The sequence below is a fragment of the Littorina saxatilis genome, linkage group LG16 (assembly GCF_037325665.1).
Source record: "Littorina saxatilis isolate snail1 linkage group LG16, US_GU_Lsax_2.0, whole genome shotgun sequence".
Lineage (NCBI taxonomy): Eukaryota > Metazoa > Mollusca > Gastropoda > Littorinimorpha > Littorinidae > Littorina > Littorina saxatilis.
This window is the reverse complement of record NC_090260.1, coordinates 51,529,770-51,542,118: the sequence shown is the minus strand read 5'-3', so window position 1 is coordinate 51,542,118 and position 12,349 is coordinate 51,529,770. Positions and strand designations below refer to the sequence as shown.

At 41.1% G+C, this 12,349-nt stretch overlaps 2 protein-coding genes and 2 long non-coding RNA genes across 6 annotated transcripts in view; 3 read left to right on the top strand and 1 right to left on the bottom strand.

Annotated features, from left to right (window-relative positions):
- The window catches only part of LOC138951188 (uncharacterized), a 433,764-nt gene that overhangs the window by 57,064 nt on the left and 364,351 nt on the right, over nt 1-12,349 (top strand). The window lies entirely within an intron of this gene.
- The window catches only part of LOC138951186 (uncharacterized), a 71,781-nt gene that overhangs the window by 52,167 nt on the left and 7,265 nt on the right, over nt 1-12,349 (bottom strand). The gene's annotated exons all lie outside the window — the stretch shown is intronic.
- Nucleotides 5,094-8,758, top strand: LOC138951183 (uncharacterized). The gene is made up of 3 exons (XR_011451040.1): nt 5,094-5,397; nt 5,905-5,996; nt 8,389-8,758. It is a non-coding gene; the product is annotated as an uncharacterized lncRNA (long non-coding RNA).
- Nucleotides 9,930-12,349, top strand: part of LOC138951182 (uncharacterized) — a 2,992-nt gene continuing 572 nt past the window's right edge. Inside the window, exons 1-2 of the long non-coding RNA XR_011451039.1 lie at nt 9,930-10,425; nt 11,786-12,349. The exon at nt 11,786-12,349 is cut by the window's right edge and continues 572 nt beyond it. This is a non-coding gene — a long non-coding RNA (uncharacterized lncRNA). The remainder of the gene's footprint in view (nt 10,426-11,785) is intronic.

The following is a 12,349-nucleotide window of genomic DNA, read 5'->3' as shown; positions in this document are numbered from 1 at the left end:
AATCACTCTACACACACACAGAGACAGACAGACACACACACACACACACACACACACACACAAACACAGAGGCACACACACACACGCGCGCGCGCACGCACGCACATACACCACGACCCTCGTCTCTATTCCCCCCTCTACGTTAAAACATTTAGTCAAAACTTGACTAAATGTAAAAAATAAATCCGCAAATCGCGCACAATACACCAGTTAGAAAAACAAGGAGTACCAAAGCGGCTTGCAGAAACTAAACTGACTCAGAGACTGAGAAGAAACATTTATCACACGATGTGGATAGCAAACATTAAAATAAAACAGATAAGTCATGATCAAGCAAAAAATAAACACAAATATCGAAAACACAATAAGCAAAGGTAAAGAAAACAAGTCGCGTAAGGCGAAAATACAACATTAATTTTAGTCAAGTAGCTGTCGAACTCACAGAATGAAACTGAACGCAATGCAACGCAGCAAGACCGCATTCTCGTAGCATCGTCAGTCACCCGCTCACGGCAAAGACAGTGAAATTGACAAGAAGAGCGGGGTAGCAGTTGCGCTCAGAAGGATAGCACGCTTTTCTGTACCTCTCTTTGTTTTAAACTTTCTGAGCGTGTTTTTAATCCAAACATATCATATCTATATGTTTTTGGAATCAGGAACCGACAGATGAAAGTGTTTTTAAATTGATTTCGAAAATGTAATTTTCATATTAATTTTTATATATTTAATTTTCAGAGCTTGTTTTTAATCCAAATATAACATATTTATATGTTTTTGGAATCAGCAAATGATGGAGAATAAGATGAATGTAAATTTGGATCGTTTTTAAAAAAAAAATTTTTTTTTACAATTTTCAGATTTTTAATGACCAAAGTCATTAATTAATTTTTAAGCCACCAAGCTGAAATGCAATACCGAAGTCCGGGCTTCGTCGAACATTACTTGATCAAAATTTCAACCAATTTGGTTGAAAAATGAGGGCGTGACAGTGCCGCCTCAACTTTCACGAAAAGCCGGATATGACGTCATCAAAGACATTTATCAAAAAAAATGAATAACGTATGGGGATATCATACCCAGGAACTCTCATGTCAAATTTCATAAAGATCGGTCCAGTAGTTTAGTCTGAATCGCTCTACACACACACACAGACAGACACACACACACACACACACACACACACACACACACACGCACATACACCACGACCCTCGTCTCGATTCCCCCCTCTACGTTAAAACATTTAGTCAAAACTTGACTAAATGTAACAAAAAGAGATGCTTGCCGACAGTCAGTGTGTGAGTGCGTGGTTTGTGCGTCAGCGGGGTGTGTGTGTGTGTGTGTGTGTGCGCGCGTGCATGCGTGCGTAGGCTACGTTCTTGCGTGTGTGCGTTCGAATGAGAAAGAAGAGAGAGAGAGGATTGAAGAATGAGGTCACGCTCTCTGTCACATGAATACATATACACACACTGAAGGCTACCTCGGACACGAACACTTGCCAACAACTGTGGTTGGACATGCTTTTGAAATGGAATATTTTTTCGACATGATTTCTGGACATACGAATCCCGCTGTGTTGCCTACTGATGTTGCGAATGATGAAGGTTTTGAGTTGACTGACCTTGAGGATGTATTGCATCAGGCGTTTATCGTCTCAAATTATATCCTTGCTACTTTTCAGGACGGTCAACTAATAATAATAATAATACGAATATTTATTACGCGCACATATCTCACCAACAGGCGACTCAAGGCGCACATACACTCAGGGCGGGACCAAATGAGTTGTAAGGGGGGGGTTCCTTTTTTTTTTTGGGGGGGGGGGGGGGGCAAATCGGCGAAGCCACAAGCGCGCGAACTAGGGGGGTCCGGGGGCATGCTCCCCCGGAAAATGTTTGAAAAACGGTTAAAATATGTGCAATCTGGTGCATTCTAGGCCTTGTTTTGAGGGTTAAGAGCAGCATTGTTTTGGTGCTAAAACTATTAAAAAATAAAACACTCAAAGCAAGGCACATGCTTTTTCCAGGGGTGGGGTTCCGGAACCCCTGGAACCCCCCCCTGGGTCCGGCCCTGTACACTCATTCACACACACGGAGACTTAAAGTCACTAGCACACACACACCATCAACCATTAAAATATGTACAGTTATTCAGGGTGGGATGGGGTGGGCAGTGTAGAATGCATGGATTATTTGGAAAAAAGGAATGTCTTGAGTGCAGATTTGAATGATTCGAGGGACTGTTGTTGACGGAGGGGGAGAGGTAGTGTGTTCCATTGGCTAGGTGCTTGGAAAGAAAATGAGCATTCATGGTAACTTGGATAGTCAAAGTTTTTATTTGTTTGATTCCCATCAAAGAAACAGAAATGGTAACCATTCTTCAAATGGCGCTGCAGTTTTGATGTCATCAAGTTAATTCCTTTGCAGAATTGATTGATTTTCTCAAAAGCCATTATCAATGTGTTTATCAATTAACACCTGTTCATTTCTGTCCAACTGCAATGCAAACTCAATGTGGAAGAAACAAGGATTCATTACAAACAAGTCATCCCTGTACATCAACAGATTTATGTACCTCAATCAATACTGCTGGTATGAGTGACAGGAATCTAAAAGAAACAAGTCGCGTAAGGCGAAAATACAATATTTAGTCAAGTAGCTGTCGAACTCACAGAATGAAAGTGAACGCAACGCAACGCAGCAAGACCGTATACTCGTAGCATCGTCACTCCACCGCCCGTGGCAAAGGCAGTGCACGTGGAATTGACAAGAAGAGCGGGGTATTCGTTGCGCTGAGAAGGATAGCACGCTTTTCTGTACCTCTCTTCGTTTTAACTTTCTGAGCGTGTTTTTAATCCAAACATATCATATCTATATATTTTTGGAATCAGGAACCGACAAGGAATAAGATGAAAGTGTTTTTAAATTGATTTCGAAAAAAAAAATTTGATAATAATTTTTATATATTTAATTTTCAGAGCTTGTTTTTAATCCGAATATAACATATTTATATGTTTTTGGAATCAGCAAATGATGGAGAATAAGATAAACGTAAATTTGGATCGTTTTATAAATTTTTATTTTTTTTTACAATTTTCAGATTTTTAATGACCAAAGTCATTAATTAATTTTTAAGCCACCAAGCTGAAATGCAATACCGAACCCCGGGCTTCGTCGAAGAGTACTTGACCAAAATTTCAACCAATTTGGTTGAAAAATGAGGGCGTGACAGTGCCCGCCTCAACTTTCACGAAAAGCCGGATATGACGTCATCAAAGACATTTATCAAAAAAATGAAAATTATGTTCGGGGATTTCATACCCAGGAACTCTCATGTCAAATTTCATAAAGATCGGTCCAGTAGTTTAGTCTGAATCGCTCTACACACACACACACACACACACACACACGCACACACACACACACACGCACGCACATACACCACGACCCTCGTTTCGATTCCCCCTCGATGTTAAAATATTTAGTCAAAACTTGACTAAATATAAAAACAACCAAACGCAAATGTACTACTACTTCTACGACTCGTTTGAATGTAAAACAGAAATGTAACACTGTCTGTGACAATGACGGTTCTACGATTCGTTTGAATGACGGTATAGATCGAACCTTAACCCACAACTACGAAAATTTGTGTCAGACTTTTTTGAACAGGAAAATATGCCTCTGTTCAACAGTAACCAACACATGGAAGATGTTTTTGAAACTTACAGAAATGTAACACTAGCCTATCTGTGACAATGTTGCTTTTGAATTGAACCCACATTTGTTGAACAGGAGAGAATGTTCCTGTTCAACAGTGCCCAAAACACTGAATCTGACGTTTTTGAATCTTTTCTGTCATCTAACTGAATCTGACGTTTTTGAATCTTTTCTGTCATCTAACCCAATTGCTCATGACTTCATCGATCTTGAACATGCCTACTTTTCAAAGAAAGACAGACAAAGCGAAATCTGCATGTTAGCCATCTGCCTGAAATGGTCAATGCACTTTTGTAAAATTGTCACAGCTGTTATATGCACTTTTGTGAAATGGTCAGTGCTGTTGTGCACTTATGCAAAACTTGGTGCTGTGCTGTTAACATTTGAACAAAATGCATTTTGTTCAAATGTTTAGTGCAACTTGCTACTATATAATCGCTGTATGCGCTTTGTGGTAATAATGCACTTTTGTCAAAAGTTTGCGCTAAATGTTGGCACTATGCATCATTGTTGGAGCACCCTCCTGTAGTAGATGCACCATGCATAAAAATGTACTGTGAAATGTTTCGTGTAAATTATTGTCACAATAATGTTTTGTGCGCCCCCATGTATGTGTTCTGTGCTAATAATGCACGGTTGTGAAATGTCCGTACACATTTTGTGGCACTATGTAATTGTTAGTGCATCCTCCTGCGGATGCTTCGTGCTAAAATTGCACTTCCATTAAAATATTGTACGCTCATGTCAACTGGTACTATATTTTCAATTGTTTCTCTGTCAATTTCAGATGTTTGTTTCCAATTACTTCAGTATCTCCCTGTTGCAATTCCAGGTGATTCATTATGCATGTGCCAATCAGTTTGAGGTGTTTAATTCTGATTCCTGTATTTACAGTGTAAAATTAAAACTATTGTTTTCAAACATTCCTATGACACCTGGTAATGGTTCTGTGTTTTTTTGTAATTTGTATTTTGTTTTTCTGCAATAAATATTTGAAATGGATCTGAGACTGACTTACTACTTTTAGCACTCTTTTTCACCACATTCCCACGTACAGATATTGCAATATCAACTCTTCCTTTCTACCTGTTTCAAACAAGCTCTATTTTTTAATTAAAAAGGTTTTTTTTTCTTGTGGCTGTTTGATCAATTATGGCAAGCATTGACTGAAATAAACTGACAATTTATATATATATATCCAGCACAACATGCAATTCATTAACTTTTGACCCTAACCTTTAACACTTCCCAAAATAAATCTTTGGTGGACATTGCATCGACGCTGTTCATTTTGAATGAACATTTTTCTTGTTAGATCAGTGGTCTATGCCGGCGCATAGTTGTGACAGTTGGATCAACTCGCTGCGCTCGCGGTAAGTGCTGACAACCGGAAGAAAGCTGCATTCCGAAAAAAGTCACTTCCGTTTCGCCATTTTTCGATGATGCCAGAGAAGTGAACCATGATTTCAAGATGCCCGGTGCAAATTGTTGTATGCCTGGATGCAGCGTGAGCTCACTAAGATCTTCAACGCTTATAACTTTCCATGGTATACCAAACGGAAAAGCGGATGCCGAATGGAGAGCTGCTCTTCCACAAAATCAACCGTGCTGACAAGCTTTTCAACCCGAAGAATGCGAGGATGTTCCCGACATTTCAAAGAAACATGCTTCAAATACGGTACGTAAAAAAACTAGTAATATAGCGAAAATAAGCTTTCATCTGATTGTCTGTGCTGTGTTGTTTTGCTTGTAATGCTTCAAGTGACGAAGCTCTAGTAGTATCAATCAATCAGTATGAGGCTTAGTACTTGTAGTAACTAGTACTTTTACAGCTCGCAGACAAAAAATAACACAATCGTATTCTGAATCATACATTGACAAAGGCGTAATTCTGAGCTATAATTATTAGGTAATGGGGAAAAAACCACTCTTTGTTCTTGTGATAATGTGTTTTTGAATATATTCTAGTAAACTTCTGGGTTAGAACTTAGATTTCTTTTGTTGTTTTACTCGGTCACTGAGTCAGTCTTGTTCATTCTTGACAGATTTGCAGTAGTGTGTTTTACTAATTCTTGTTTCTATTTCAATAGATCTAAATGTATAGGTCTGTTTAGTTAATTTAACTTATAATTTCGACTCAGCATTTTGAACATTTTCTTTGCATGTTTTTTTGCTGGGCCTACAGGCAAGCGAGCACTCATTCCAGGAAGTCTGCCAACCAACCATGTGCTACAGAAGTCAGTAGAAACACCAAAGACTCCAGCCAGGAAACCCCCAGTGAGTAAAAATTGCTGTTATTTGCCCAGTATAGTATGCTATTAGTGATACTGATAGTGATAATATGCTACTTGTAACTCTTTTGTGAGTACCGGTACATGTATACTGGGTGTTTTCTCAGTTTTGTCCGCTGTCAGTGTGAGATTTATATTGTGGTATAACCTGTTTTTCTAGTTTCATGGTTTAGCCACGACTCACTTTGAATGAGGGTCATCTGCCAGGCATTTAGCTGATTATCTGATAAGTGATATTTTTTAATTTGCTATTTATAAATTACAGTTATAGTAAACTAACACTGTCGCACAAAGTATGTGACTTTAAAAAAAGATTTGTTTGAAATCATGTGAGCTCTGTCCACTAGATGATGGAGAAGGGAATTTTTCCAGTTGCAGTGATGTACATTTTTCTAGCAGCCTTCAGGACAATTGTCCTGAAGACTGAAAATCAATAGGACACAGTGTCCTGAGATTGCGATTTCAATAGGACAAAAACACGACTCGTAAAACCGCATTTAAAAAGATTTTTCAGTTTAAATTCTTCCAGTTCCACCTTCCGCGACTGTCACCACAACTCTCCACTTCAGTCGACGAGTTCGTTCTCGGTTGACGTTGTTGTTGGTTCAGCTGAAGCCACAGTGGCTGGCGAACGCAGCATGGACATCAATGTCTGCTGATTTTTTTTATCTGCTTTGAGCTTTTTTTTCGGACCCATGTCGTTTCTCTTTCATTTTAATTATTTTCGTTCGAACGCACAACGGTTTTTCCGGATATTATGACGAAAAGTAATGCCTTGCGCATGTGCGAACATGCACGGGTGGTTCCCATTGGTTTAAACGATTTATTGCTGAGCCAATGAATGCACTCGAGGCACCATATGGGTTCGGTTTTCTTTTTTTCTTCTTGATCCAACTTGAGGATAAATTAATTCAAAGAATCAGATCCCATATGGTGCCTCGTTCACTCAACAAACTGGTCACACGCAGTGCATACTTTCGCTTGGCAAAACCGAAACAAGCTTTCCTCTTGAAAATTGAACAGTCCGCATGTCCGCTTCATTGTCAAAAACGATCGGACCCTTGACCACTTCTTCTGTAGGTTAATCGGACCTGTGTCCTGCTGGGGTTAAAGCTATAGGTCCTGGGGAAATTGGATCGGTCAGAGACCGGAGACCGACTAAAATGTACATCACTGCAGTTGAGTCTGCAACATGGATTTTTTCTCTCTCGGATAACAAATACAGTATGGTAGGAAAAATTTAGGGTTGGTGTGGCGATAACTTCTTCTTCTGCGTTCGTGGGCTGAAACTCCCATGTACACTCGTGTTTTTACGTGTATGACCGTTTTTACCCCGCCATTTAGGCAGCCACACGCCGCTTTCGGAGGAAGCATGCTGGGTATTTTCGTGTTTCCATAACCCACCGAACTCTGACATGGATTACAGGATCTTTTCCGTGCGCACTTGGTCTTGTGGTTGCGTGTACAGTAGTACCTGCCATATCCGGTCACCCATTAGTCATTGCAAAGGTGACCGCAAATATCAGGTGGCCGTTCATTACAGGCCCCCTCCTCCTCCAAAAAAACCCAAAAAACACGATCAAGTTTTCATGAAGAAAAGAAAGCGATCATCCACGAGCCGCCGATTCATTGTCTCTGTTAGTTTTGCTTTCGTTTATACATCTTAATTATTTGCGTGTTTAACTTGATCGTCCTGGCTAAGCTATTGTTTCGTATGTTTCTATGTGTGTTGTTTGGATTATTATATATGTATTTGAGTGTCAGATAAACAAGTGTTTCAAACTCACATCAGCTGTGATCGATCCGGAAGTGACTGCCGTAAATGTACATGTATGCGCATGTCTGTATTTACAGTTTGCGCATGCGTAAGTATTCATGTCGTCTGCTCGTGCTGTGCCGTCTGTGCACACAACACACACACACACACACACACACACACACCACAGGCGCTCGCCCGCGAAAGTGACAAGTGGCCGTTAAGTGGCCGCTCCTGTCGAGTAAGAGGGGCACCTTAGGGCAAAAATCAGTGACCGTTGACCGCGTCAGACAGGTTAACGGCCATTAAGAGTCAATTATAGAAGGAAAACTCATTAGTCATGGGAAAGCTGGCCGCTCCGGGTAGGTTCACGCCCACGAAAGGGCCGGAAATGGAAGGGACTACTGTACACACGAAGGGGGATAAGTCACTAGCAGGTCTGCACACAAGTTGACCTGGGAGATCGGAAAAATCTCCACTCTTAACCCAGCCGGGATTCGAACCCTCGACCTTCCGATTACGAGGCCGACGTCTTACCACCCCGCCACAGCGCCCGTCGTGTGGCGATAACAATAAAGATATGTCATAGTGACTTGACTAATTGATTTGAATTCTGCTGCAGGTCAGTCGCCCCCCACCTCCTGCTCCTGACCTGGTTAAGTTGCCTACTACAACTTCGAGGAAATACGACAGGACACCCTTCAGCTTGCTGCACCATGGTGTCTCTTGGAGAACAGCAAGGAACAGATACAGGTGGGAATAACCGAAGCCAGCCAAGTGAAACTGTTGTCCTCTACGTTATGATTACGTACTCCAGCAGACATCAACTTGTGGTCGACGTGCTTGGGTTTTGCTCAAAATACGTAAGTATTCGTCAGTGTTTGGCTTCTCGAATTAAGTTTCAACTTAATCTCTGTCTCGAACCACAGGCGGAAGGTATCGTTCACTGGACCACTACTTACATAGAAAGACTATACTGAACGAATCGTCGGTAAGCTTACCACACTGTCATACTGTCATACTCATAGTGATATCTATATATATATACGACTAGTGTCTGTGTGTCTGTCTGTGCGCGATGCACGGCCAAAGTTCTCGATGGATCTGCTTCAAATTTGGTGGGCTTATTCAGAGAGACCCCGGACACAAACTCATCGATGAGATATTTCAACACGTGCTCTCAGCGCGCAGCGCTGAACCGATTTTGGTTCCACCTCAGCTATTTTGGTTCCACCTCAGCTACCCGGGCCCCCATACCGACACACCATAGCCGCTACACCACATCACAACGCCAAAGTTCTCGGTGGATCTTTTTCAAATTTGGACACCGTATTCAGCTACACCCCGGACACAATATCATCGATGAGATATTTCAACACGTGCTCTCAGCGCGCAGCGCTGAACTGATTTGGGTTTTTGTGTTCATTTCACCATTATAAGTAACTCTTCCTTATCTTCTCCAGTGTTTGGCGTTTATCTCCCTTCCTTCGTGTGGCTTTCCCGTTCAGTTGTAAGTTACTACTATTTTTAGAATGTCACTGCGCTGTCCACTGCGCTGAGCGTCTTCGGATATTCCCGGCGTTCTGTTACTGTTACTATTTTTAGAAGGTCAACGCAGTGTACGGAACGTAAATTGGACCCGTAAATTATCCTCACTGTAAAAGTGCAAAGGTCGAATCCATTTATAGCCACGCGAAAAATACACTGTCATCTATCTCTCTATAGATACGGCTTCTCTGTGTTTTTGTGTGTGTGTGTGTTTGTGTGTGTGTCTCTATGTGAGCAACACCTGTGCATTGTTCAGTTCTGTTTGTGATGTGGTCTGGCGGCTTTTGTGTAATTTTATGTACTGGCCTTCCTTTGAGCTTCCTTTGAGAAGCCATAACTTGCTCAGTCCTGTTTGAGTGGAGTTCGCCTCCAAAGGTGATTAACACGGTTACATTCGTCGACAAGGATGTTACTCGATATGGTCAGGAATGGCATTATGGCCACTGAATCATTTTCGTGCTGTTCCCATTCCACGAATCTGGGAGGGACCTAAGCTTGGCGGGTCCATTGTTCAGACCCGGCGAAGCCGGCGTTCGGCTCTAAGTACTTCTTCCCGGCGAAGCCGGCTACCCGGCGAAGCGGGTATTCATTCTAGTCACTGATACATTTGTACAGGTATTAAAACATGGCTGTTTGCTGAAAAAATCGTTGTGAAAAATTGTAATGTCTCTGAAGTTTGATTCAGTCCGTCATTCATTTTGATGGGAAGTCAACCCTTGGTGAGGCTAATACTAATATTGTTTTGATCTGTATTCTGCCAGTGCCATTGCCAACTGCCATTGTTGTTCTTGTGGAGTTCTAGAACAAGCTCTGGTTTGAATGACCAGCTAAAATTAATGCTAATAGTAAATAAGTACATTATTTTTGCATTAGCGGGGTATACAAAATATTTTATTAAAAAAATACCGCATGGTTTTGCTTGATCAAATCATTTATCAGCTAACAATATGCTTTTATTTCAGTTGGACCTGACTTGAGCATGATTCCGTTGTCTCCGCAACAACAGCTTGATTGAGATACAGGCATGTCCAGTTTTCAGCAAGTGCAGGCTGAGTGTGAAGATCTGATTGCTGATCTAGGCACAACATAAGCTGCTTGACACTATTCCAAGGTAAGCGAGAAGCTTTGAAAATAGTTACTTTAATTCAGTAATGCGTAATTATGTATGCAATACTCCTGCTGGTGAGTTCACTACAAACAGGTACTACATTAGAACTAGAAGAATAGGTTCCACAAGAACATTTCTGACTGTTGATGCCACTAAAACTCTCGTTACATCCTGCATTCTGTGTAGATTAGATTACAGCAAATCCCTTCTCATAGGCTGCCCTGACTCCACTCTCCAACCCTTGCAAAAAGTACAACACTCTGCAGCACTCCTCTCATGAAAGAACTTCACTGGCTTCCTGTGTCTCAACGTATTAGGTATAAAGCTGCCTGCTTCTGCTACAAGATCATCTCTGAATCGGCACCTGCCTATCTTTCGGAACTGGTCTCCCTCTACACTCCCTCTCGCACCCTTCATTCTTCTGCTGATGCTCGACTTCTCCGTCAAGGTTGCTTTAAACGCAAGGCTCATGGCTTCCGCACGTTTTCATATCATGGCCCTCAGTTATGGAATTCACTCCCCTTTCTATTACGTCACTCTCCATACATTTCATCTTTTAAGTCCAATTTGAAAACTCACTTGTTCCAACAACATTACGGATAGTTCCTTAGGCCAAACAAAAAAATAGTCTGTTTACGGTAACATCGGCCCAAAAAATAGGGTCGGTAGGTCGGGATTTTTTTTTCTCCAAAAAACATCAAATTATTTTGCCAAAAAACAAACTTTGTTTTAAAATTTTGATTTTTTTTTTTTTTCCCCAAATGCCAAAAAAAAGTCTAGGGTCGCGCAAAAAAATAGGGTCGGTCGGGATACCGTAAACAGACTTCTTTTTTTTTTGGCCTTAGCATAGAGTCTGGGGATGTGAGATGTGCATGATGTGTTGTTTGAATCTGACAGTGATTGTATGAATTTTTTATACACGTATTGTTGTCACGCGCTTTGAACTTCTGATAAGGCGCTTTATAAATGCCCGTTATTATTATTATTATTATAAGTAGATACACACTTGTAAACTTATGTTAGTTTTCACACGTGAGCATGAAGTGCCTTTATGAGAAATGTATAGTGGCTTGCAATATTGAATTTGAGGGATGTTTGCAGTTATGTAATATATTAGCACAGCTCAGTTTTCTTCAGGGTTCCGTGAGAACAGTGAAATTCTCCTTTGAGGACTGAAAAATATCTTGGATAATTGGTCTTAATTGGGGGGGGGGGGGTGGGGGGGGGGGGGGAGATTTAAAACATAAGTACATTCACATGTGTTTTTCATTTTCACTGTGTAAAGGTGGGGAGGTCCTTCTCTACTTGTTTCTTTGTTTTCCCATTGACATATATTTTGTTCTTGTCTATATTTTTTACATAGGTGCTGTCCTCATCCCCAGCCGACTGTTTCCGCTGAAGCCGTGAAGGATGCTTCTTCATGTAGGCGTGGACATCTTTTTCGTCGCCGTGCAAGGCTTCCAGTTCCAGTACCATATAATTTTGTGAATACTCTGGGGACCTGTCATCAACTTTGGAAGGACGCTTTATTTTAACACTTTGTACCCCATCTATGTTGACCAAGATTTTTTAAGCCGAGACCAGCTGTGCTGCAGCAGGTCACTCAGAATTGTAGAAACTGTATCAACAGGCTAGAATCCTGGCGTTAGATCAACGTTACAGGAAGCGACTGAAGCTAACAGTCTAAGCAGGATGCGGATATGTGCCGAATGATAACAGATGCAATGTACATAGTGACTGTGTGTACCTGGGAGACAAGGAGTTAAGACCACATCTGAACTGAGGATTTAGTCTCTCCATAATCAAACGCTGAAGAAGATTTCAGAATGAACTTTGTTAGATAAATTATGGTTGTTATGATCGTCACATTTTAGGTCCCCCCTTTCCCCCCTTTTCAAACTTCCCCGCTTTTCAGACCTTACATTTT